The following is a 26,007-nucleotide window of genomic DNA, read 5'->3' as shown; positions in this document are numbered from 1 at the left end:
GCCACATTTTCTTAATCCAATCTATCATTGTTGGACATTTGGGTTGGTTCCAAGTCTTTGCTATGGTGAACAGTGCTGCAATAAACATACATGTGCATGTGTCTTTATAGCAGCATGATTTGTAATACCCAGTAATGGGGTGGCTGGGTCAAATGGTATTTCTAGTTCTAGATCCCTGAGGAGTCACCACACTGACTTCCACAATGGTTGAACTAGTTTACAGTCCCACCAACAGTGTAAAAGTGTTCCTATTTCTCCACATCCTCTCCAGCACCTGTTGTTTCCTGACTTTTTAAATGATTGCCATTCTAACTGGTGTGAGATGGTATCTCATTGTGGTTTTGATTTGCATTTCTCTGATGGCCAGTGATGATGAGCATTTTTTCATGTGTCTTTTGGCTGTATAAATGTCTTCTTTTGAGAAGTATCTGTTGATATCCTTTGCCCATGGGGTTGTTTTTTCTTGTAAATTTGTCTGAGTTCATTGTAGATTCTGGATATTAGCCCTTTGTCAGATGAGTAGATTGCAAAAATTTTCTCCCATTTTGTAGGTTGCCTGTTCACTCTGATGGTAGTTTCTTTTGCTGTGCAGAAGCTCTTTAGTTTAATTAGATCCCATTTGTCAATTTTGGCTTTTGTTGCCATTGCTTTTGTTGTTTTAGACATGAAGTCCTTGCCCATGCCTGTGTCCTGAATGGTATTGCCTAGGTTTTCTTCTAGGGTTTTTATGGTTTTGGGTCTAATATTTAAATCTTTAATCCATCTTGAATTAATTTTAGTATAAGGTGTAAGGAAGGGATCCAGTTTCAGCTTTCTACATATGGCTAGCCAGTTTTCCCAGCACCATTTATTAAATAGGGAATCCTTTCCCCATTTCTTGTTTTTTTCAGGTTTGTCAAAGATCAGATAGTTGTAGATATGTGGCATTATTTCTAGAACAGTGGTACTCAAAAGTGTAGTCTACAGACATGTGCTGAACTATACCCTATGTGTTACCGTTAGCAAGTGGTAGCAAATTAAGATTTTAGAAACTTTTTAAAGCAACTCAGTATTTCCATAATATCTATATATGTAATATTTCCAATAGTTTATTATTTATCCTATTTCACATGTTTACCATTATCTTATTCTACCACATTTTTCCTTGACAGATTTGAGGGGGAAAAAAGAGAAACTGGCCTTTATGACATATCAGGCACATAAACATGTTGAATGAATGGACTATATCTGTTTTCTTTGTTTAGACATATGTAGTTTGGCATGATGTTAAAATCAGGTTTATCATTTTTGGTAAATATGACATATACTCCTTTTAAATAATGCAAATATACTGAAAACTACAGAGAGTAAGTAGATCAAGTCACTAAAATTTTTTATCATTAACATTTTGGTGAGTTCTAGATATCTACATATGAGTTAGACTTTTATATTACTTGGATCATAAGAAATTATGCAATGTGCTTTTTCAGTCAGATATATTTCATGGAAAAATTTATAGGCCAGTAACTTCACTTGTACTCATTATTAACGGACCTCTAGGTATTTCATTGTATATACATACCATAGTTTATTAATCCTGCCTTCATTGATATATTTTTTGTTTTAAATCATTTTGCATCACAATGAATTTTCCATACTTGCAGATATATGTTTTCACATGTGTATGATGTTTCTTAAATTGTAAAACATGAAATCCCTGGAGCAATGAGTATGCCTAACGTCTGAGAGTGACCATTTTTTCGAACTAAGACTTACAGAAACTGTAAGGAACATTTTTTTTTTTTTAATCAGAGATCTACCTCCTTTTTGCACCCATAAGTGATACACTTCTTAGTGCCCACATATGTGTAATATTTGATGGTCAGCAATTACTATAATTACTGGGAGAAAGCCTAGGATAAGCCCAGCTGGCCAGCAAGGCCCACAGAACCATTCTCTTGGATGGTTATAAGTCTATTAATTGGATAGTGTCTATTTTGTATCTCTCCCATGGCCATCAGATGTAATGGGATGAGACTAAGTTTTCCTTGGTGAGCCCACACTTTTATGATCCATCTGTTCAAGTAGGAGAGAATGAGGCAGGTGGGATTCCTCATGCTACAACAGGGCCTAGATAGAAGCAAATGGAAACAATGATTTTAATCATCTTTGCAGAGCTATAATTCATATTTTCTAATTCATATTAAGACTCTGCATTTATACTGCTATGAAAGCTATAACTAATAAGGGGTGAATTTTAAAACAAAATCATTTTATCTTACATTTAATATATGAAACTTTCTTAATGCAACTTTACAACGTAAGCTTTTACACAGGCTAGTTCATTGTAAAAGCAAGTTGTACATTAGAATCATAATGATACAATGGACTTTGGAGACTCGGGAGAAAGGATGGGAGAGGGTGAGAGAAAAGACTACACATTGTGTACAGTATACACTGCTTGGGTGAGGGGTGCAGCAAAATCTCAGAAATTACCACTAAATAACTTGTTCATGTAGCCAAAACACCACCTGTTCCCCCAAAACCTATTGAAACAAAAAATAAATTTTAAAAAATAAGGTATTACTGGTATGCTCTTTAAATGCAAGAGGTTGTAAACTGTCTTTTCTTAGGTTCCATAGCACGTAAGGAGGTACTCCAGGTTCTTTCCTTCAAATTTCGGGGGGCTCTTTGCTGCTACTTCCATTCTATCAATCCCATTGCTTCCGGTGGTATCTGGAGTAAAAAAGAAAAAGCCTTGACAGGAAACACCAGGAAAAGGGACTTCATTCCATGGGAAGGCAGCATTTAATGGCTCTATAAGTCACTGTATGTAAGTCTTGTAGCTTACATGTTTATGTTAAATAAAGGCGACGTCATTGATACAGGAGTGCTGGGAAGGGAAAAGCGTGGTCCCTTTAAATGATAGAGAAGGGGGAAGGGAAGTTCTGGGTAGAGGAGGGCATGGTCCCTGGCTAGGGCTCTACCCCCATGGACCTAGGTAAGGACAGGCACTTCTGCCTTTGAACCCAAATGTTGCATTTTCCAAGACCACCCTCTCCTGCCATGCCCCCATCCTGGGCCTATAAAAACCCAAGACCCTAGCAAGGCAGAGACAGAAGCTACTGGATGGTTAGAGGAACACATCAGTGGAAGAAGACAGCGGCTGGACATCAAGAGAATGTGGAGGGGAGCATGCCTACAGAACAGCACACAGACAGACACTGGCATGCCAGCAGGCCGTTGACTGGTGGGAGGAGGTGGAGTTTGGCCAGAGCAGTCTGAGGAGAGCTGGGGCTGCCCAGGGGCCCAACGCCAGGGAAAAGCCATCTCCCTTCTGGCTCCCCCATCAGCTGAGAGCTACTTCCACTCAATAAAACTGCTCTCATTCTCCAAGCCTACGTGTGATCCAATTTTTCTAGTACACCCAAGGCAAGAACCCGGGATACAGAAAGCCCTCTGTCCTTGCAACAAGGTAGAGGGTCTAACTGAGCTGGTTAACACGAGCTGCCTATAGACGACAAACTAAAAGAGCACCATGTAACACATGGCCACTGGGGCTTCAGCTGTAAATATTCACTCCTATACACTGCCGTGGGCTTGGAGCCCCACAGCCTGCCTGTCTATATGCTCCCATAGAGGTCTGAGCAGCAGGGAACTGAAGAAGCCAGCCACAGCCCCATCACATGACCTGTGAGGGGGACAAGGGAACTTTTCCCATTTCATTATCCCTTTGGCAGAAATAAAAATACTTAGATATGGACTTTACATTGAGCTTAGTGTAAACCAGGTATGACTAAATCTTCAGGATTGGTAATATCTGAAATACTGTTTTCCAAAGCATCAGAGAGAGGAAAAGTCCCGTTCTGCAGCTGTGAAGATGGTGATGGGAGGATTATTTTTGAAGGAAGGAGGTTCCCAGCAGTTATAATTGGAATGATTAAAGGCTCTTATCTGGAGACTGGAATCCTACTGTGGGACTCCCAATTAAGGAAACATTAATCAGAGATGAATTTGGTTGATTTTAATGGATAAAAACAATGGGCAGCATAGAAACAAAATGACAAACAGGATCTAGCTACAAAATGGTTATTTTGAACATGGATTACCCAAGAAAGAGAAAGCAAAGCACTCTTTTCCAATAATTTAATTATTGTTTAAGCCGTGTGTGTGGTTGTACGTGTGGGCACGCATGCGTGAGACAGAGTGTTCTATACCTTTACCATTGGGGATAGGGCTTGGGTGGAGGCTAAAAGCCTTTAGAGACTGGACAAGTTTTTATGAAGGACAGAAGTCAGTTTTTCATTGGGATTTTTGTGTTTCAGATACCTCTGATAAATGTATCATTATACCAGTTGGAAAAGGCTAAGGAATAATATTTAACCACAATATAAATTTTAGGGCACCACTACCTGGCAATTCTTAATAGATGCAAGTGTGTTTGTGTAGATAGGTACAGGACAATTGAAAATGGGTACTGAATTGTGTAGCTTCGACTTGAGGAAAAACATGTTCAACAGAATTTCTAGGGGAGATACAAAGAAATGACAGTCATTCTTAAAAATTTTCAATGTCAGCCTAAATTGCCTTTATGATAAATTTTAGGTATGCAACTGCTGGTTGATAGGAAATATAATTAGGTCAAATCTACATTCTTTAAGTATGAATAGCCATGCTTCTCTCTGACTCCTTAACACATCTTCCAGACCTTGATGATGCTGTGTCCATACTTTTCGTCTCCTTCATAACTGTATTAGCTTTGATTTTTTAAATCCTTCTCAGAATGGGTAGTAACAAGTTTTTAGTCTTTTCTAAGCAAAAATCTGTCCTCTCTCTTCGCCAATATAATAATCTCACTCCAGCATTATCTATTTTCATATGTTCTTATTGTAGTTTTGCAGAGTCCCTGTGAATGGCAGACACAGGACAAGTGTCCTTAGTAACTTCCTTGCCTTGAATAACAAAAGAAAAAAAATCATGAATTGAATCTCTACCCTAGCATGTGGCTGAAAAATGACTAAGCTTGGACTGACTTCTGAGGTTTCTGAAAAGAATTCCGGCTGGAATTCTGATGAAGTCAGACTAAGCATTAAAACCAGAGCATTCTTCAATTCAACTTCAGCTTTCTGTTTCCCAGGAATAGCTTTCTTGACAAAATGGTGCTGCTTTGGATTCTGCATCCAGATGGCAATGCAAAATGAGGAGAATGTGTCAAATAATCTCAGAATCTTCCAAAATGTTTGTTTTGAGTACTAAGAAATAAGTTTGTAAGGCTGAACATGTGGTAGTGGAGAAGGCACGGGCAGCTTTTCTAAATTGATTCTCACTTGCATAAGACAAATCTGTTTGCCATGTGACTTTTAAAACCATTCAATGCTTTTATGAAGCAAATATTTCTCTCACTGCAAGAAGATGGCTCATCATGCTGTGACCCTGAACTTGTAATCTCAAATTGTACTTCCCCTCCTGAATTTTGGGATTACAGACACACAGAAGCGTGACATATTAAAATCAATTCTAAAAAGCTTTAAACTGAGAAAGCCCCGCCTTTATCTGTTAGTTTGAATAACCCCATACCATATATCAATACCTATATATCTTCGTATGTAACCACAAGGCTTATGTCCTAAAGTCATAAAGTTAAAAAAAATCAAATTATCAAACTCCATAGACTCTTACTAGATTAGCAAATATATTAATGCTTGTGAATTGTGTGGTAAACAGCCAGGTTTGCTAATTGCCAAAAAGGTTTTGGCCTATATCTCTGATATTAGTTATTCAGACTTGAGTGTGAATCTGTCTTCACCCCATTACTTTTTTTTTCCTCAAATTATAAGACTAAGTCATTTAAGAGTGATAAGTTGTTTCTCCTTCAAAAATATAGTTGTGCAGTTAAGTCCAGCAAGCAGCAAGAATTCTGTCTTTGAACTGCAGTTACAAATATGATGCTTGCTGGAACTGGAATCTCATACTCAATGAACCCAACTAAATGCCAGAGAAACAGTGGAAGATTCAGTGGATTTAGTTAAATAATAACAGAAATCTTTGATTAGAAAGGAAGAAGACACTCATATGCAATATATGCCTATTGAATTGGGTGATGGTGGTATGTATTTGTGTGCACACATGCATGCTAATTCTATTATGACATAGCAAATATTCACCTCCCTGTTGACCACAATGGTACTTTCCTTTGTCAGTGATATTGGGTTTTGCCAGTAACCTACATCAGCCAATGAAATGTAGAGCTTGCTTAAAATGGCTGTGCAGCTGTGTTTACTTTTCGAAGTCCCTGCATTTTGCCATAAGAACATGTTTCAAATAAAGTCTGGTCTAATTGAGAGTTACATAAAGCAGAACTTGATCTACCATGCAGCTTGGAACCTAGTACAGTAGAGGCTTAAATCAGCCATACCCCAGTTCACCCACAGACACATGAGTGAAATTATGATGATTGCATATCAAGATATTTGGGGAAGTTTTTTATTATACAGCATTGTGAAAATATGCCTCATGTGTGTTTATTTTCAATATTCCTCTTCCAATAGACTTTGCTCTAACGGCATATAATTGTTGTGAACATGAATAATTGAGTCAAATAAACTGTGCTCAAATTCTTGCTCAGCTGCTTATTACTTACTCTCTGTGGAACTTTTGAGCAATCTAAATAAGCCTTAGAGTTCTAATTCACAAAATTCTGATAGTGATATTTACCCCATGGCATTTTAATGAATATTAAGTATGACAATATATGTCAAGTGTGAGTAAAATATCTAATATAGTTAGGACTCAAGACATAGTAATTATTATTTTAATTACATATATTCAGTGTATAACCATACAGAGTTAAAATACAATACATTTATTTTAATACAGCACTACATTCAATACCAAATGCTCTGAACTCTAGGTTAGTTAGCTGTCTACTGAGTAATCCATTTGTGTGCACATATGCAATATCAACCAGCAGCTACTTCTATTACCAGAATAAGGCCCAAGAGGGATTCATCTGCATTAAGGACCACCACTTCTAACAAGTTTAATATATCTACAAAGCAGCAAACATGCCAGACCACTTTTACAATCATAAAATTTAGACTCTGAGTCCCTTCAAGGGAATAAGTGATATCACCATATCTCAAGACTCAGTAATGCATTAGAATTATAATATTTATTTTCTTACTGGAAGAGGCAAATCAATATCAAGTATTTTTCTTTTGGTGTCTTGTTAATAACTGTTGAACTGATAATTTATAACATTTTGTTTATTCTTATGGAATTTATAATTTTAAATTCCTGAAGTAGTTTAGAGAGAAAGCATACTTAGAATGCCAAATAAAGTAGAAATTCTAAAAAAATCAGATTCTAAGTACCATTTTATCTTCATATTGCTAAAACCTGTTCTAATATTTCATTATTTAACTATTATAATGGAACTCCTAGTGGAAACAGAGAGGGATGATGGTTAGGTAATCATCAGCTATTAGATATATGAAATATAACAAATGAAATTTATGAGGATTTAGAAACTGTAGCAGGGTAGTGGTCAGTAAGGTGCAATAACAACATTCTGAATGATAAGCACTCTCATTCTTCTTCCACATGCTTTATCCTTCAGACTACACAAGCAAAATCATACATAAATTAACTCTAAGATAAATGATTCATGTATGAAACTATATAGGCAGTTTTTAAAATAAAATTCATAAGTTTATTTCCATAACATAAAATAAAAATCCCATCTGTTATACCAATTCTTTTAATAACTTTTTTTTAAAGCTTTTAATAGACTATACTTTATTTTTTTTTATTTTTTTATTTTTTTGAGATGGAGCCTCACTCTGTTGCCCAGGCTGGAGTGCAGTGGCAGGATCTCAGCTCACTGCAACCTCTGCCTCCTGAGTTGTAGTGATCCTCCTGCCTCAGCCTCCCAGGTAGCTGAGGCTACAGGCGCGAGCCACCACACCTGGTTAATTTTTTATATTTTTGACTATAATATAGTAAAAAAATCAGTTGACTATATATGTGTAGGTCTATTTCTGGGCTCTCTATTCTGTTCCATTCATGTATTTGTTTATTTCATGATTGACATACTATCTTGATCACCATAGATTTATAGAAAGTCTTGAAGTCATGTAGTCAATATTGCCTCCTTGGCTTTGCTACGTCTTATCTTTTCTTGTACACTTTAGAATCAGTTTGTTGATATCCATAAACTAAATTGCTGAGATTTTTATTGGTATTGTGTTAAATGTGTAGGTCAAGCTGGGAAGAACTATCATCTTAATACAGTCTTCCTATCCAAGAATATGGAATAACTGTCCATTTGTATAAAATCTTGATTTCTTTCATCATAGTTTTATAGTTTTCCTCATATAGCACTATACATTTTTTGTATTTTTAGTAGAGACAGGGTTTCACTATGTTGGCCAGGCTGGTCTCAAACTCCCGACCTTGTGATCCACCCGCCTCAGCCTCCCAAAGTGCTGGGATTACAAGCACGAGCCATCAGTTTTATGTTTACAGAAAAACTGTGCAAAAAGTATAGTGTTGTCATACACACCCCCCTCCACAAACACAGAGATATACCCAGTTTCTCTATTATTAACATCTTGCAATATAAGTAATATACCAACATTGATTATTAACTAATTGCATGGTTTACATTAGAGCTTATTTTTTGTGTTCTATGTTTTTCAGAAATGCACAGTGTTATGTGTTCATCATTACAGTATGATACAGAATAGTTTTATTGCTCTAAAAATGCTCTGTGTTCCACGTGTTCATTTCTACTTCCCTTACTGTGAACCCCTGGAAACCACTGATCTTTTCACTTTTATCTTTTCAAAATGTCATGTAGTGTAATTATTCAGTATGTTACTTTTCATATTTGATACTTTGACTAAGCACTATGCATTTAAATTCCCTCTTTGATAGCTTTTTTGTTGTTGCTGAGTAACTCCTCGGTATGGATGTACCACAATTCACTTATTTATTCCCTTTTGAACGTTCTGAACAAAGCTGCTATAAACATTTGTGTGTAGGTTTTTGCGTGGATATATGTTTTTAACTCATTTGGGTAAACATCTGGAGTGTGATTGCAGGATCATATGGTAAACTCAGGATTAGCTTTGTAAGAAAATGCCAAATAGTGTCATTTGGCATTTCCACTGTATCATTTTTCATTTCCACCAGCAATACATGTGTTGCTTCACATCCTTGCCAGCATTTGGTGTTGTCAGTGTTATATTTTAACCATTTGATAGGTGTGTAGTAGCATCTCCATGACGTTTTAATTCACAATTCCCTATTGACATACAATGCTGAGCATCTTTTTCTGTGCTTGCTTTCCATGTGTATGTCTTCCTTAGAGGTGTCTGTTCAGATCTATTGCCATTTGTTTATTGTTTGTTTCCTTAAGTATTAAGACCCCTTAATACTAATACCAGTTATCAGATGTTATTTGAAAAATTTTCTCTGTCTGTTGCAATTCTTTTTACTTTCATCTGTTCTTTTGAAAAGTGGAACTTTTTAATTTTAATGAACTATTACGTCATTTTTTCTCTGATAAATTATGTTTTTTTGTATCTAAAAAGTCATTGTCCAATCTAACGTCAGCTAGATTTTTTCCTATCTTCTAGAAATTGAACAGTTTGAATTTTGAAGTTAGATCTGTGATTCATTCTGAGGTAATTTCTTTTATGGAAGGTTTTCTCTCTCTCTCTCCACACAAACACATACACACACACACACAGAATGCGGATTTTCACTTGTTTCCACATTTGTTAAAATGACTATTTTTACTCCATAGAATTGCCTTTGTCAAAAATCGGTTGACTATATATGTGTAGGTCTATTTCTGGGCTCTCTATTCTGTTCCATTCATGTATTTGTTTATTTCATGATTGACATACTATCTTGATCACCATAGATTTATAGAAAGTCTTGAAGTCATGTAGTCAATATTGCCTCCTTGGCTTTGCTACGTCTTATCTTTTCTTGTACACTTTAGAATCAGTTTGTTGACATCCATAAACTAAATTGCTGAGATTTTTATTGGTATTGTGTTAAATGTGTAGGTCAAGCTGGGAAGAACTATCATCTTAATATAGTCTTCCTATCCAAGAATATGGAATAACTGTCCATTTGTATAAAATCTTGATTTCTTTCATCATAGTTTTATAGTTTTCCTCATATAGCACTATACATTTTTAAGTTATATGGGAGTATTTCATTTTTTGTTGCTAATGTGAACACTATTTTGTTTTTAATTCCAAATTCAATTTATTATTGCCATGTAAGAAACCAATTGACTTTTGTATATTAACTTTGTATTCTGTAACTTTTCTATATCATTGTTTTTTTTTTTTAGCTCCAGATTTTTGTGTGTCAATTATTTGTGATTTTCTACGTAGACAATAATACCATATGTGAAAAAGACTCTTTTTCTTTCTTCTTTCTCTTCCTTCCGTCTTTGTCTTTTATTTATTTTCTCGTCTTATTGAATTAGCTAGAATGCCCAGCTCTTTGTAGAATAGGAGTGGTGAAAATATAGAATATGTTTTTTATTATAGGGGGTAAACACTTAGTTTCTCACTATTAGGTACTATATTAGCTCTAGGGCTTTTTGTAGATATTCTTTATCAAGTTGATGAAGTTCCATCCATTCCTGATTTGCTGAGAGTTCTGATCACGTACAGGTATTTGATTTGTCAAATGCTTTTTCTGCATTTTTTGATATTATGGTGTGATTTTTCTTCTTTAGCCTATGAATGTGATGTGTTAGAGTAATTGACTTTTGAATGTTGAACCAACTTTGTATACCTGGCCTAAATCCCACTTGTCTGTGGTATATAATTATTTATATATATAAAATATGTATATTTAGTTCAATTCAATTTGCTAATAAATATTTTGTTGAGGATGTTTGTGTGTATATTCATGAAAGATATTTGTATAGAATTATTTTCCCAATTAGTATATTTCCTTGCTTTTGATATAAGGGTAACTTTGGAGTCACACAATGTGTTACAAATTATTCTCTCGGCTGCTTTTTTTCTGGAATAAATTGTAGATAATTAGTATTGTTCTGCAAATATTTGACAGAATTCAGTGAGACCAACTGGCCTGTTGTTTTTTGTTGTTGTTTTGGAAGGTTATTAATTGTGGGTTCAATTTCTTTAATAGACATAGACCTATTCAAATTATCTTTCTCCTTGTGTCAGTTTCAGTAGGTCATTTCTTTCAAAGAATTTGATTTCATCTAACTTGTCAAATTTTGAGGCTTAGAGTTAATAATATTTCTTTATTATTCTTTTAACAACCATGGGATCAGTTGTGTTGGCTCTCTTTCATTTATGATATTAATAATCATTGTCTTTTTCCTCCTGTTTGGCTACGCTAAAGAGTTATCAATTTTATTGATATTTTCTGAGAGCTAGCTTTTGGTTTAATTGGTTTTCTATACTGATTTCCTGTGTACGATTTCACCACTTTTTGCTGTAATTTTTATTTCTTTTTTCTGCTTATTTTGAATTCCATTTTCTTTTCATTTTCAAGTTAATATTGAAGCACGGATTTTAGATTTTTCACCTTTTGTATATGTATTCAACATTATCATATATTCTCTCTAAGCATTACTTTTGGTATATCACACAAAATTTGATAATTTCTAATGCCATTTTGTTCAAAATATATTTTTAAAATTTCTAATATATCATCTTTGACGCATTTATTGCTTTGAAGTCTGTTCTTTACATATCCACATAACAAAACACTTTGGAATTTTCTTGCTTTTATCTGTTATAGATTTCTACTTTAATTTCATTATGGTCTTAACAATGTACTTTATATGATTTTTATTTTAAATTTGCTAAGCTGTATTTTGTGGTCTAGAATGTGTTCTCTTTTAGTGAATGCTCCATATAAACTTTTAGAATAATGTGTATTCCGTGCTATTGGATGAAATATTCTATAGAGACAGGTGTGGTGGTGCATGCCTGTAGTCTCCGCTACTTAGGAGCCTGAGGCAGGAAGATCACTTGAGCCCAGGAATTTGAGTTCAGCCTGAGCAAAATAGTAATACACTGTCTCTTAAAAAAATTAAAATTAAATATTCTATAAATTTTCGTTAGATTCAGTTGATGTTCAATTGAACTATATAATTCCAAATTTTCTGCCTGCTGAATCTGTCAGTTACTGATGTAAAGGCTTAAATTGTCCAACTATAATAGTGGATTTCTCTATTTCTCCTTTCATTTCTATCAGTTTTTCAACACTAATTTTGATGCACTGTTGTTAGGTGTAAACACATTAACAATGGTCTATGTAAATAAATGATCCCTTTATCATTATGTAATGTTCCTGTTTATCCCTAAATCATTTTACTTGCTCTGAAATATGCTATGTCTGAAATTGATGTAGCTACCCTAGATTTCTTTTTATTTATTTTAGCATAGCATATTCTTTATCTCTTTACCTTTAATCTATATGCATCTTTATAATTAAAGTAGGTAACTGTAGATAGCATATATTTGGTATCCATTTTGATGGTCTATTATGTGTTATATACATCAAGAACATTTAAATTTAAATGATTGACATAGTTGTGTAATATCTACCATATTTGTAACTGTTTTCTATTTGTTGTTCGTGTTCCTTTTTCTGCCATATTTTTCATTCTCTGTTTTTAATTAAGCATTTTATATAATTTACTTTTAGTTGTTTATTCAAAGCAGGCAATATACATTTACAACTAATATCAGTCTACTTTCAGATAACATTATACTACCTCTTAGGTTGTTCAGGAAAATTATAGCTGAGTATTTCCATTTCCTCCCTTCTGTCCCTCACAACATTGTTGTCATACATTTCACTTAATCATAAATAACTGTTCAAAATAATAATGACAACAAAATATTGAACAAACTATTATGTGTTCAAAATAAGAACAAAAAAATTTTTATTTTACCTTTTTTTTTTCAAGTGGCCTTCCTTTATGCAGATTTGAATTTCTAACCTATATCATTTCCTTTCCCTCTGAAGAGCTTTTTAACATGTCATGCAAGGCAGACTTACTAGTGACAAATTCTCTCAGATTTTGTAGATCTGAGAAAGTCTTTATCTCCTCTGCACTTTTGAAGAATAATTTTGCTGCTTATAGAATTCTAGAAGGTGGGGTTTTGTTTGCTTTCAACATTTTGAACATTTCACTCCACTCTCTTCTTGCTTTCATGGTTTCTGAAGAGAAGCTTGATGTTAACTTTTAAACTTGGTACCCTACACGTAAGGTTTTTTTCGCCCTAACCCACCCCTGCCCTCTTTAAAGATTTTCTGTCTTTGACTTTCTATGGTTTGAATACATGACTAGGTACAGATTTTTTGATATTTATCCTGCTTAGCATTCTCTGAGCTTCCCTGACATACGGTTTTGTGTCTGTCAATAATTTTGCAAAGTTTTCAGCCACTACAGCTTCAAATATATTTCTTCTGTTCCTTTTTGTTTTTATATTCCCTTTGCATGTATGGCACACCTTTGTAATTGTTTCAGAGTGTTTAGGTATTGTTTCATATTTTTCATTATTTTCTTTGTAAAGTTTCTGTTGCTGTCTGCTCAGGCTCACTGATTCTTTTCCTGTCTGTGTCTGATGTCTCAGTTATTCTTCATCTCTGTTATGGAGTTTACAATTTCTATCAGTTTCTTTTGATTACCTCTTAGTAGTCAATCTCTATTAAATTCTTTAGTGTATAATACTTATTTTAATTTCCTGGTCTCATAATTTCAAAATCACCTTCATGTCTAACTTTGGTTTTAATGCTTGTCCTATGTTTTCAGACTATTGTTTTCACCTTTTAACATGCCTTGTACATTTTTACTGAATGCCAGAAATGATATATTGCCTAAAAGGAACAGAGGTAAGTAGAACTTTACAGTGATGCTTTATGTTTATCTGCTATGAGATAGGTTCATTTTGCTATTTGCTGTATCTGCAGGTGTCAGAGGCTAAAATTTACTCTAGTGTCCTTTTTGTTGCCCTGTTGATTTTGTGTTTCTGTAGGGATTTCTTAAATAGAGGCTGAGTCTTGCAATTATTTTCAGCTGTAATCTGTTATTCTACAGGAATCCAATTTTTGTTGTGGTAAAAATGTGGGGGAGAGGAAACATTCTATAATTCTATGATTGAGTATCAGTCTTATAATAATTCTCTGCCCGAGTGCAATGACCTTTCTAAATGATTCTCATCTTTTAAATTTTACCCCATAGTGAGTGAAAAACTGGAGGGGGCTGGAGATGGCCATTTCCTTTCCCCCACATTGAAGGCAGAGGAAGCTGGAGTTGGGTATTTCTCTTTCCTCATGCTGAAGGTTAGTGAGGTCTAGTGTTGAGGACTTCAATTCTCCACATTGTTTAGGCTCTGCAAAAGAGTTTCCTTTGAGCACAGACCCTTTTTAAGGATTACCAACTGTTTTGGTTTTATTTTTAAATTAGCTACTTTTCTCCTTTCCTGCTGGAAGCAGAGAGGGATCTATCTCACATCTTTACAGTTAGAACCTGGTGGAGCTCCTGAAGGTAAAACTCAAAAAACGTATGGGGAAGCTCTCAAGGTCAGGGTTCCAGGAATTTTTATCTCTTGAGCTAGCCCACAGTCCATTACCAGCAGTTAGTCAACTATCCTTTAAGCATTCATACCCAAGGCTGGCGCTCCCTCTTGCAGTGGTTTCTACTCTGGTAATATGTGCTTCTCTATATATGGCTGTTACAGTTTTCAGGGCACTTACTTGACCTGTAACCTCAATTCTTTTATAAATCTAAGAAGTTGCTGATATTCAGTTCTTCATGTTTTGTCTTGTTGTAAGGATTAGAGTGATACATTTCAATCTTTTCACTTCTCAGACTGAGAAGCAGAAATCCATTAAAAAAATCTTCAAAGAAGCAACAAGAGTGAATATTGTAGAACAACATTTTAGAGGGGAAAATTAAAAACTTTAAAACTTACAATTCTATACCCAGCAAAAATATCATTTTAAAAGACAGGTAAAATAGCAGCATTATCAGACATACAAAAGCTGAAAGTATATATTACCAGAAAACACCAATTTTGAAAAATATTAAAGTCTTCCAGGCAAAAAAACTGTTACTAGATAAACAAAATGGAATAAAGTACACACAAAACGGTAACAGCATGGATAATTATTTAGTTTTTTGGTGTATGAGGTAAATATCTTTAAAGTATAATTGACTGCTTAAACAAAAATAGAAATGTACTCTGGAACTTATAACATATATATATTATAAAAAGCCATGACAATAATAGTATAAAGGCTAGGAATTGAGACACAGAAGTGCATTATTATAAGATTCTTGAACTACATTTGAATTGATATGATCTTACTTAAAGGTCAAATTACTAAGATAAAGATGTATATTGTAAACTCTAAAGCAACCACATTAAATTAGAGTTATTGTTAGGTTAGCAGAGATTGAAAACTAACAAAATAACCTAAAAGGCACAAAAACAGAAGAAAACGAGAGAGAAGTAGAAAACAAATAGTTGACGTATTGAAACTCACCACATCAATTCTCATATATAATCATTGGAGAATGTCTGATTGAAGAATAAGGTCCCAATAAATGCAGTCTACATTGAAACATACTTTTAATATAAAGACACAAATAGGCTAGAAGTGAATTAACTGGGGAAAAAAACACTTGTTAACACTAATCAAAAGAAAGTTGGAATGGCTCCATCAATATTAGACAAAATAGATTTTGAAGCAAGGAAAATTATCTGAGATTTTAAAATCATTTTATAGCAATCAAGTGTTGGGTTATTAAGATAACATACAAATTCTGAACATGTATGCAATTAATGTAACACAATAAATAAAAAAACCTAAAGATATAGAAGACTTGAATAACAATTTCAACAAACCTGACCTGATTTAAATGTGTAAGACATTTGATGAAACAGCAATAGAATGAATATTCAAGTCCACATAGGGCATTTACAAAGTGAGAATCATATTCTAAGACAAAAGAGTTTTAGTAAATTTAAACAGATTCAACTCATGCAAATAATGTTCTCTGATGACAGTAAAATTAAATTAGAAATCATTGACAAGAGAGCTCTGAAAAATTTCCATTTATTTGTACACTAAATTATACTAGTAAAGAACTTACAGCTCAAAAAATATTCACAAAGAAAATTAGCATTTTCAACTAAAAATGAAAATACAACATATCAAAGGCATGGAATGCCACTAAAAAATGTTTAGTGGGAAATTTATAGCATGTTACTAAAAAAAGGCAGGCCTTAAATTCATGAACTAGAAAAATATATGGAAGAAAGGAAGTAATATGAATAAGAGCCAAAATAGTTTAAACACAACCCAGAGAAACCCTAATGAGAAAAAAATGAAAGCAAAAGCCAATTGTTTGATCAATAGAGAGGTTTCCAGTCATAATGAGAAAAGTATGAGAGAAGGCACTTATTAGCAACACCTGGATTTAGATAGGACCATAACAACAGAATCTACAGATATGAAAAATAAAGTGCTAATATAAACAAATGTATGCCAATAAAATCAACTGATTAGGTAAAATAGACAAATTCTTTGAATGACAAACTACTATTTTTAAAATTCAGCTTGTAGTCAAATCTCCACAAACAATATTCTAGAACCAGATAGATTCACTAGTGAGTTCTACCAAATATTTAACAAGGAATAATAAATCTGTAATAAATCCTATAGTTTTGTGTGGTATTTAGAGTTTTCATATATATATATATATATATATATACACACACACACACACACATATTTATGCACACATATATTCATATATATTTCATATAAATATATACATATGAAAACTATATTTCATACCTATGAAATATATATTTATGTGATATGAATATATGGAACTCTAAAGACTATTAAAACTGTATATATACATGTCAATATATAACATATATATTCATATATATTGAATAAATACACATAAATTATTTTCCCTGTTTGCAGATGGCATTATTCATATATTTTTATATCATATCATATATATTTTTATATATATGAATGATCATGCCATCTGCAAACAGGGAAAATTTGTCTTCCTCCTTTCCAATTTGGATGCCCTATCCTTCTTTCTCTTGCCTAATTGCTCTAGCTAGAACTTCCACTACTATGTTAAATAAAAGTGGCAAAAATGGGTATCATTGTCTTGTCCCAGATCTTAGAAAAAAAGCTTTCCGGCCAGGCGCGGTTGCTCACGCGTGTAATCCCAGGACTTTGGGAGGCCGAGAGGGGCGGATCACGAGGTCAGGAAATCGAGACCGTCCTGGCTAACAGGGTGAAACCCCGTCTCTACTTAAAATACAAAAAAAAATTAGCGGGGCGCAGCGGCAGGGGCCTGTAGTCCCAGCTACTCGGGAGGCTGAGGCAGGAGAATGGCGTGAACCCAGGAGGCGGAGCTTGCCATGAGCCGAGATCGTGCCACTGCATTCCAGCCTGGGCGACTGAGCGAGATTCTGTCTCAAAAAAAAGAAAAAAGCTTTCCACTTTTCTTCATTGGGTATAATGTCAGCTGTGGGCTTGTCACATATGGCCTTTATTGTTTTAAGGTATATTTCTTCTATACCCAATTTGTTGTGAGTTTTTATTTGAAAGGGACATTGGATATTATCAAATGCTTTTTCTGAATTTATTAAAACAATCATTTGGGTTTTTTCCCTCGAGTCTCTTAATGGGATGTATCACATTTACTAATTTGCATGTGTTAAAACATCCTTGCATACCTGGGATGAATTCCACTTGATGCTATATTGAATGATCTTTTTAATGTGTTGTTGAATTTGGTTTGCTAGTATTTTATTTTGTACTTGTGCTTCTATGTTCATCAAAGATATTGTCCTGTAATGTTGTTGTTGTGTCTCTATCTGGTTTTGACGTCAGGATAATATCGACCTCATAGAGTATGTTTGGAATTATTTTCTCCTTTTAATTCTTTAAGAGTTTGAGAAGAATCAATATTAGTTCTTTAAATGTTTGTAGCATTGAGCTGTGAAGCCATCAGGTCCTGTCCTTTTTTTTTGATGAGAGAGTCTTTACTACTGATTCAATCTTGTTACTCAATGTTGGTATGTTCAATTTTTCTATTTCTTTGTGATTTAAGCTTAGTATGTTGTATATGTCCAAAAATTTAACCATTTAATCTAGATTTTGGAATTTATTGGTAGATAGTTGTTCATATTCTTATGATCTTTTGTATTTTTATAGTGTCTGTTGTAATGTTCCCTTTTTAATCTGTGATTTTATTTTAATTTTCTCTTTTTTCTTAGTCTAGCTAAAGGTTTGTTGATATTATCTTTTTAGAAAATCAACTCTTTGTTTTGTTGATCTTTGGGATTGTTTTTTCATCTATTTATTTCTGCCCTTTTCTTTATTATTTTTTCTTCTGTTAATTTTGTGGGGTTTTGTTGTTGTTGTTGTTGTTCTTGGTTTTCCAGTTCCTTGAGATGCAATCATTAATTTCTTTGAGATATTTGTACTTTTTTGATGTGTTTATTTCTATAAACTTCCCTCTTAAAACTGTTTTTTTTGTATCACGGTAGTTTTTGTATGTTGTGTTTCTATTTTCAATTACTTTAAGGAAATTTTAAAATTTACCTTTAAAGTTCTTCATTGATTCATCTGTTGTTCAGGAGCATGTTGTTTAATATCCATAAATTTGTTTAGTTTCCAATATTCTTCTGTTACTGATTTTGTGTTTTACCTTATTGAGGTCATATAAGATACCTGATATAATTTAAATATTTTAAAATTTTCTGACTTGTTTTGTGACTCAATATATGGACTATTCTGGAGAATATTCTATGTGTTACTGAGAAAAATGTATATTCTGCAGCTGTTGGATGGAATGTTCTGTAATCATCTGTTAGATCCATTTGGTCTAGAGTGCAGTTTAACTGATATTTCTTTGTTGATATTGTCTGAATCATTTGTCTATTGCTGAAAGTGAGGTGTTGAAATCCCCTACTTTTATTGTGTTATATTCAGTGTCTCCATTTAGGTCTCTTAATATTTGTTTTACATATTAAGCTTCCCAGTGTTGAGTATACATATATTTAAAATTGTTATATCCTCATGCTATACTGATTTCTTTATCATGAGATTATGGCCTGGTCTTTTTTTAAATACCTTTCTTGGCTTGATGTCTATTATGTCTACTATACTCCTATTCCTTTTTGGTTTCCACTTGCATGGAATACCTTTTCCTTTTCCTTCACTTTCAGCCAATATGTATCTTTTTAGGTGAAATAAATTTCTTCTAGACAACTTACAGTTGGATCTTTGTTATTTTGTTTTGTCTTAACCAATTCAGCTACTTTATTTCTTCTAATTAAATTCTTTAATTCATTTGCATTAAATGTTATTATTAAAAGGTAATGATTTAGTACGCCATTTTGTTACTTGTTTTCTGGTTTTGTAGGTACTTTCTTTTTCTTCTCTGCCTTTTTTTGCAGTTAAATGATTTCCTCTATGTGTATGTTTTGATTCTTCTATACCATTTACTGTGTGTGCCTATTACTAGCTTTTGCTCTGTAATTACTACAAGGTTTATAAAAAATTCTTGTAGTTATAACATGTTACTTGGACCTCATAATGACAACGTTTATCACAAAGAAAAGTAAAAAATATATATTTTTAAAATAATGCCCTTTTCTTAACCAATTATTTTAAGTATTGTCTTTAATAGTTTTGTCTTTTGGTCTTCATACTTAAGATGTAATGTATATACGACAATTACAGTATTAGCATATATTCGTCTTTATTATGTTTACCAGTGAGTTTTATGCCTTCAGATGTTTTCTTGTTACATGTTAGCATTCTTTTCTTTCATATGGTAAAACTCCCTTTACCATTTCTAAGATAGGACTGGTGTTGATGAACTCTTTCAGCTTTTGTTTGTCCAAGAGCCTTTATCTGTTTTTCATGCTGGAAAGATAGATTTGCTGGGTACATTATTCTTGGAGGGCAGTTTATTTGTAGTTTGCCTTCAGCGTTTTAGACATATCATCCCACTCTTTCCTGGCCTTATGTAGTTTCTGTACAGAAGTCTGCTAAAAGCCATATTTGGGCTCCTTTGAATGTGGTATGTTTATTTTCTCTTGCTGCTATAAATATTTTTTATTGTCTTTGATTTTTGGTGACCTATGAGTTTTCTGCACTTAGCTGCTGATGTCTTCCTCCAGATTTGGGAATTTTTCAGCCATTTATTTTCTTAAATATGCTTTCTAAGCCTTTTTCTCATCTCCTTTGGGAACTCCTATTATGTAGAGGTTGGTGTCCCATAATTCTTATAGGTCTTTACTCTTTTTTTCTCTCTGCTCTGCTGATTGGGTTATTTCATATGTTCTGTCTTTGTTCTGATTCTTTCTTCTGCTTAATCAAATATACTGTTGAAGCTTTTTAATGCGTTTCTCAGGTTAGATATTGTATTCTTTATTTCTAAAATTTATATTTGGTTGTTTAAATTGTTTCTATTTATTTTTCAAGTTTCTCTTGTTTGTTCCTGGATTGTTTTCCACTTTTTTTTAGAGTTATTCGTATATTCTTGTGATTTTCTGAAGTTCTTCGAAAGGATTATTCTGAAATTTGTTAGACATTCATATATCATTAACTTTTATAGGTCCGTTACTGGACCTCGGTTGGATTCTTTTGATGATATCATATTTCCCTTATTTTTCACCATCCTGCATTTTCACATTGATACCTGCAAATTTGAGGAGAAAGAAAACTTTTCTAGCTTTTGCAGTCATTTTTTTCATGGTGTTCGGCTTGTACTACTTAATATTAGAACTTAATTGCTGGCGTGCCGTTGTTTCCAGGCTCAGTAAGATTTATAGTGAGAATCAGAACTTAAATGATGCACTGAAATTACACAGTAGTGCTACTGTTGTTTCTTGCCTAGGGAAAGTTATAGTAAGAACCAGAACTTGAATGCCGCCTTGCTATTGTTTCCTCATTGTCTGGGGAATATTTATGCAAGCGCTGAAACTCAATTGCAAATTTTTTAGTTGTTTCTATTTCGGAGATAGTTTCCACATTAACAACCAGGCTTTGTGGAAAATCTGGCCAGGAATTCAGGTCTTCCTGAAGATCATGCTCCATGAAGAACTATGGCAGCTACCAGTCTCTTTAGGATGGCTGATAGGGACACAGAGCAGTCACTAAGATCCACATACCAGTTGCTGTGATCATTGCTTTTTGTCCCCAATTTATCCTAGGTGTTCCAGCCCTCCAGCACTCATAATGGTTCTTGTGGAATGAGACTTAAGTGGGCTTCTCACAAAGATTCCCAACTGGTGGGGATATTGAGCATCCACCTCCAATTTTCTTCTCCCACCTCAGAAACCTTGGGTCCAGAAAAATTATGTTAGCATCATTATGCCTGCTTGGGAAAGAAAGTGGTGCAATTTGAAATGACCATTCCTCTTACTAATTCTGGCTTCTGTTGATTCTGTGCTCCCAGTGGATTTCTCTTCTCTCCTGAGTTCTCATGAATTCAGGGTGGTATTCTTGTCTTTGAAAAATTTTGACTTTTACTTTTGTGGCAGGAAATGATGCCAGGAGATCTTCTGGAGAGTTTTAACCTTTAAGTACTGCAATAATTTATCATCATTGATAAAACAGCTCAGGTCCACATACACCATTTGTGAGAAATGACTAGCTAATTTCTGCTTTAATACTCCCAGGACCTAAAACCTAAGGATATGAAGCTGTGACATCAAAAATCTATGCTCAATTAATGTAGCACTATAATTTGCTAAAAGTACATTTTATTTTGAATTGAAATGTATCTCTGTGTAAATTTTATCCATCAATCTTAATCATATTCCCTTGAAATATCACAAAACATAACAAGGATTAAAGAGTGTGGTCTCTGGTTTCAAATCTCAAGTCAACTATTTCCTGGCATTCTGACCTTAGGCAAAAATATTGAACTTGGCTCTGCCTCAGTTTTGGAGTTGTTCTAATAATTAAAAGGCTTGATTAGGTAATTCATTTAGATAAATTGGTTTATAAGCACTATTCTCTGATTCAGAGTGGTAATCAGAAGTGGGAGTTTTTTGGTAGTTTGTTTTAAGGAAAGTTTTTAATAACTATCACTTGATGGCTGGCTTAAGAAAACAATCCTGGGATTTTTATTCTACTGCAGAGGCTGATAATCTTCATTTTCTATGGAAATGCTCTTGTTTTGCATCTCCCTCCAGAAGCATATGCAAGTGACCTTTTGCACTGAGTAGAATTACTTTTTAGAAATTGTTTGTCTAAGGTGGTAGTTGCAATGTGAGCCTGAATGGTTTCTAATTTACAATTGTTGGTGTCTCCCCATTACGTGACCTCTCCCATCTCAGCTGAACCTCCACCGGGACTACTATGGGACACTTGCTTAGGAAGAAGCTGAGACAGCCTACATAAGTTAAGGAGCATGCTCACTATTAGAACTGGCTCAAATGACTTTCCTTATAGACTGAACTCTGTAACCTCACCTACTGGGTTCTCACTGGGCTTTCAGAAAGGATTTGACAAATGCATGACTGAATGAGTAAATGTAAGTCAGCAACAAAGATTCTTTTTGGGAAAGAAGTAGGCCTATGCCAAGAACTGCCATGAATATTTATTATACTTTTTGTTATCTATTTAAATAAATATGGGCCTCTTGTTTTGGAACAACAAAATCATACCTGATTTTTTCCTCAGGCCAGTCAGTATCATTTATAATCCAAATTATCAGGACTAAGAATTATAATATTTATGATACTTTTAGACTTTGTAAAGCTTAAAACAGGTCTATTTTTTAGAAAGAGGAAATGTTACTAAGGATTTTATTAAAAATGTTTCTCATTGGCTTTCTCCTGTTATGAGGAGGTCTCTTATTTGTCACCTAAGCATTTTCACAATAATTTTTGTTTTGTCCTGGCAAAATAACCACATGGTTGTTTGAACCATATTTCATTTTAATCCAGCTTTTCTGGTGGGTGTTTTATGAACCCATGACTATCATAGGAAATGCCACCATCTGGAAGACATTCTCCCAAATTTAAGTACAAAGTCTAAGTGAAGATTTATTATCCCATAAATAAGTAGTTAAGTGTCTACATAGAATCCCCCTGACATGAAAGTTATTATTTATATGTAAATCTATAAATTACACCTACTCCATTGTTCACAAATATAGCAACCCATTTGTTTCATTTACTATACCTAGATAGCTTCTTTTTGCATTTCTTGTGTGAATAATAAAATGGATTATCTGTAGTGAAACAGTGCTAACCAGAACTTCAGCCACATACCTTTCTGGATGCCTTGTTATATAAGAGTTTAATCACTGAACAGTTTTAAATTTCATTTAATTGTATTGCTTTCCAGTCTAGATTTTAGACCTTCAAAACTGCACTGAGCTAAAGATGGCTGCTTCAGTAGTCACAACATAATTATAAATTCCTCAGTGTCTGGAGGAATTTGTTATAAAACTTGGTGTTAGGTGATTTTGAGAATGGACTAAAGAAGTAGGTCTTGTTTTCTGATAGCATCCAAACCAAAGACAAGGGTAATTTTATGATTAGGTACATCAATTTTTTATTTAGGAATGGTAGGTGCAGTGTAGGACTAACGCTGTAATTGATAAGGAGAAGCAGTTACTTATGTTCAGTGGAAGAAAGACATATTTGTTCAGTTTTTTCATTGTACAATTCTAGTTTTTGGCTGTGCTCCTATATAATAATGTGTCATCCTGTTTGGTCTCAATGCATCAGAATAACAGAGTTATCTTGTCTGAGGTTAATGTTCTGTGACTTATTTCTGTTGAATATTGACCACCGTGGCCAAGCTCTTAGGGCCAGGCTAGGTACCAGCTGGCAGCTCAGAAAGCTGGCCAAATTAGTTGGAGAAATCATAGTACTAACCTGGGGAACTGAAGTTAAGAAGAGAGCTGAGTCAATTATGTGGGCCAAAACAAGAAACACAAACAGATTAGAAAATCTCTAGATGCCAGGAGGATTTTGATTTAACAGGAAATCAAGTGTTTTCAAACTGCTTCAGTTTTGTAAATAATAAGAATAGGGCTTCTGGGATCTATTGCTAAATCTTTCAATGAGCCAGTGCTACTTTGAGTACCTGAGCTATCAAGCAACATACTTATTTTGTGATATGTAATCAAAATAAGACTTTCAGGTGGGAGAAAAATCTAATCCTTAAAACATCCAAGTATCTAGTCAATTTTATTTTGGGTACACATGACATCTACTATCCCAAATGTTGGGAAACAAAAAATATCCAAATTACAGACAAAATATCAGTTTCTCATTTAGTTACAAGGTCTACATTTGAGTGAAGTCATGGTCCACCCTGAAATTGTGATATTTATTTAAAATATCTAGTGTCAATCACCCTTTAAACAAATTAATGCAATATTCCTACTCTTGTTTGATCTCTAGAAGAATGAAAGATAAATACATTGGTTGATGGTTCCTGATTTTGTAACCATTTGGCAGCTAACCGAAAATGCAATCTGTGTCTATTATACTCTTCTTCTAAATCCATTCACACCCTTCAAAATGTCACAACTAATCACCCTGCATCTCCAGCCTCCAGAGAACAGAAACTTCACACCCTCAATTTCTTCAGTCATAGAGCTCTGTATAGTCAAGCATGTAATCAGCCGTTTGCTATATACTTTGGAAATTTCATAGTCAAAACAAAACAAAAAAAACCTAGACAACTAAAAGATTGTTAAAAAGAATGAAGTTTCTATTCAAATAGATTATCCCATTTTGCATGTTCTTTCAACCTCACATTTTCTCTTTCTCTAACTTAATATCCGAAATCAACACACAACTATATTCATTTGTTTTTAGCAGCACTGCTTGATCTACTTTGACGCTGATGTTCATGCAGTCTATAGGATGGAGTAAATGACAAATGAAAATGGAACAATGACTTCAGCAGAGGGACCTTATACATAAATATTAGACCATATGCCAAATAAGGTTCAAACGAATAATTATTAGCTACTGATGCCTGTGATGTTCATGTCTGAACTATTCAAGTCCTTAATATAGTGGGATCTTAGCTGGTCAGAAAAAAATATTTTTATATCTTAATAAACTTAAGATTGAATAAAATATCTATTAATACCAAATTCTGTATTTCTACCGTTGTAATCACAAATTATACTTTTGACTTCAACTGAATTAGCTAATTAGGAAAATATAAGAGATCCTGACCTAGACTTTTAAAGAAGACTTCTCAAATCTGTCCATGTCTGATCCTTGTTTCCTCTGTCCCCTTAGAATTTAGGAATTACCCACTTACCTGATATCCCAGAACAGCACATCAGTTACCCTGATGTGAACCAGGAGGTCTAACTTGGGGGTACTCCTAATCAGTCTGTCTTTCACTTCTTAGAATGTTTTTGTAGTTCTGTCTGTTACTCACAACCTAGAAGTTGACTATATGGCAATCAGGAAAACAGGATTTATTTCCTGTTCTGTATCTTGCTATCTAGATGATCTTGGGTATATCTTTCACAGTGATACAGTTGGGTCCACGGTCTGCTTTTTCTCTTCTTTAAATTGAAAATGATACAGTAGAATCATATTGATTATTCTGAAATTAGAGATGGAGGAAATGCCGTGGAACAGGAGAGTTGTAATATGAGAATTTCAGGAAAGTTTGTGTATGGTAGAAATAAAGCAGGGAAGAGTCTCTGTTTGATTTATTCTAGCAACATTTGAAATTCGAATCTTAAGTGAAGGTGTATGATATTTGTATTTATCGATGCTGGGATTGTACATAGATTGAGAACCACTGGACTAGGCAAACTTTAGGATATCTTCTGGTTCTCTCTCCTCTCTCTCCTCTTTTGGTAGTTTGTATAATTTACTTATTTTAATCTATATATTTGGTTTCTTGTTTGTAGTTTTTTTTTGACAGCTAATTTTTTCAAAGGCAAGGATTTAT

General features: G+C 34.0%; 1 long non-coding RNA gene across 1 annotated transcript in view; it reads right to left on the bottom strand.

The window, feature by feature from the left end:
- The window catches only part of LOC129057662 (uncharacterized), a 175,371-nt gene that overhangs the window by 74,238 nt on the left and 75,126 nt on the right, over positions 1-26,007 (bottom strand). The window lies entirely within an intron of this gene.

Source organism: Pongo abelii, chromosome 12, assembly GCF_028885655.2.
Source record: "Pongo abelii isolate AG06213 chromosome 12, NHGRI_mPonAbe1-v2.0_pri, whole genome shotgun sequence".
In the NCBI taxonomy this organism is placed as follows: domain Eukaryota; kingdom Metazoa; phylum Chordata; class Mammalia; order Primates; family Hominidae; genus Pongo; species Pongo abelii.
The sequence above is the reverse complement of the archived record's forward strand: the minus strand, read 5'-3'. Positions and strand labels throughout refer to the sequence as shown.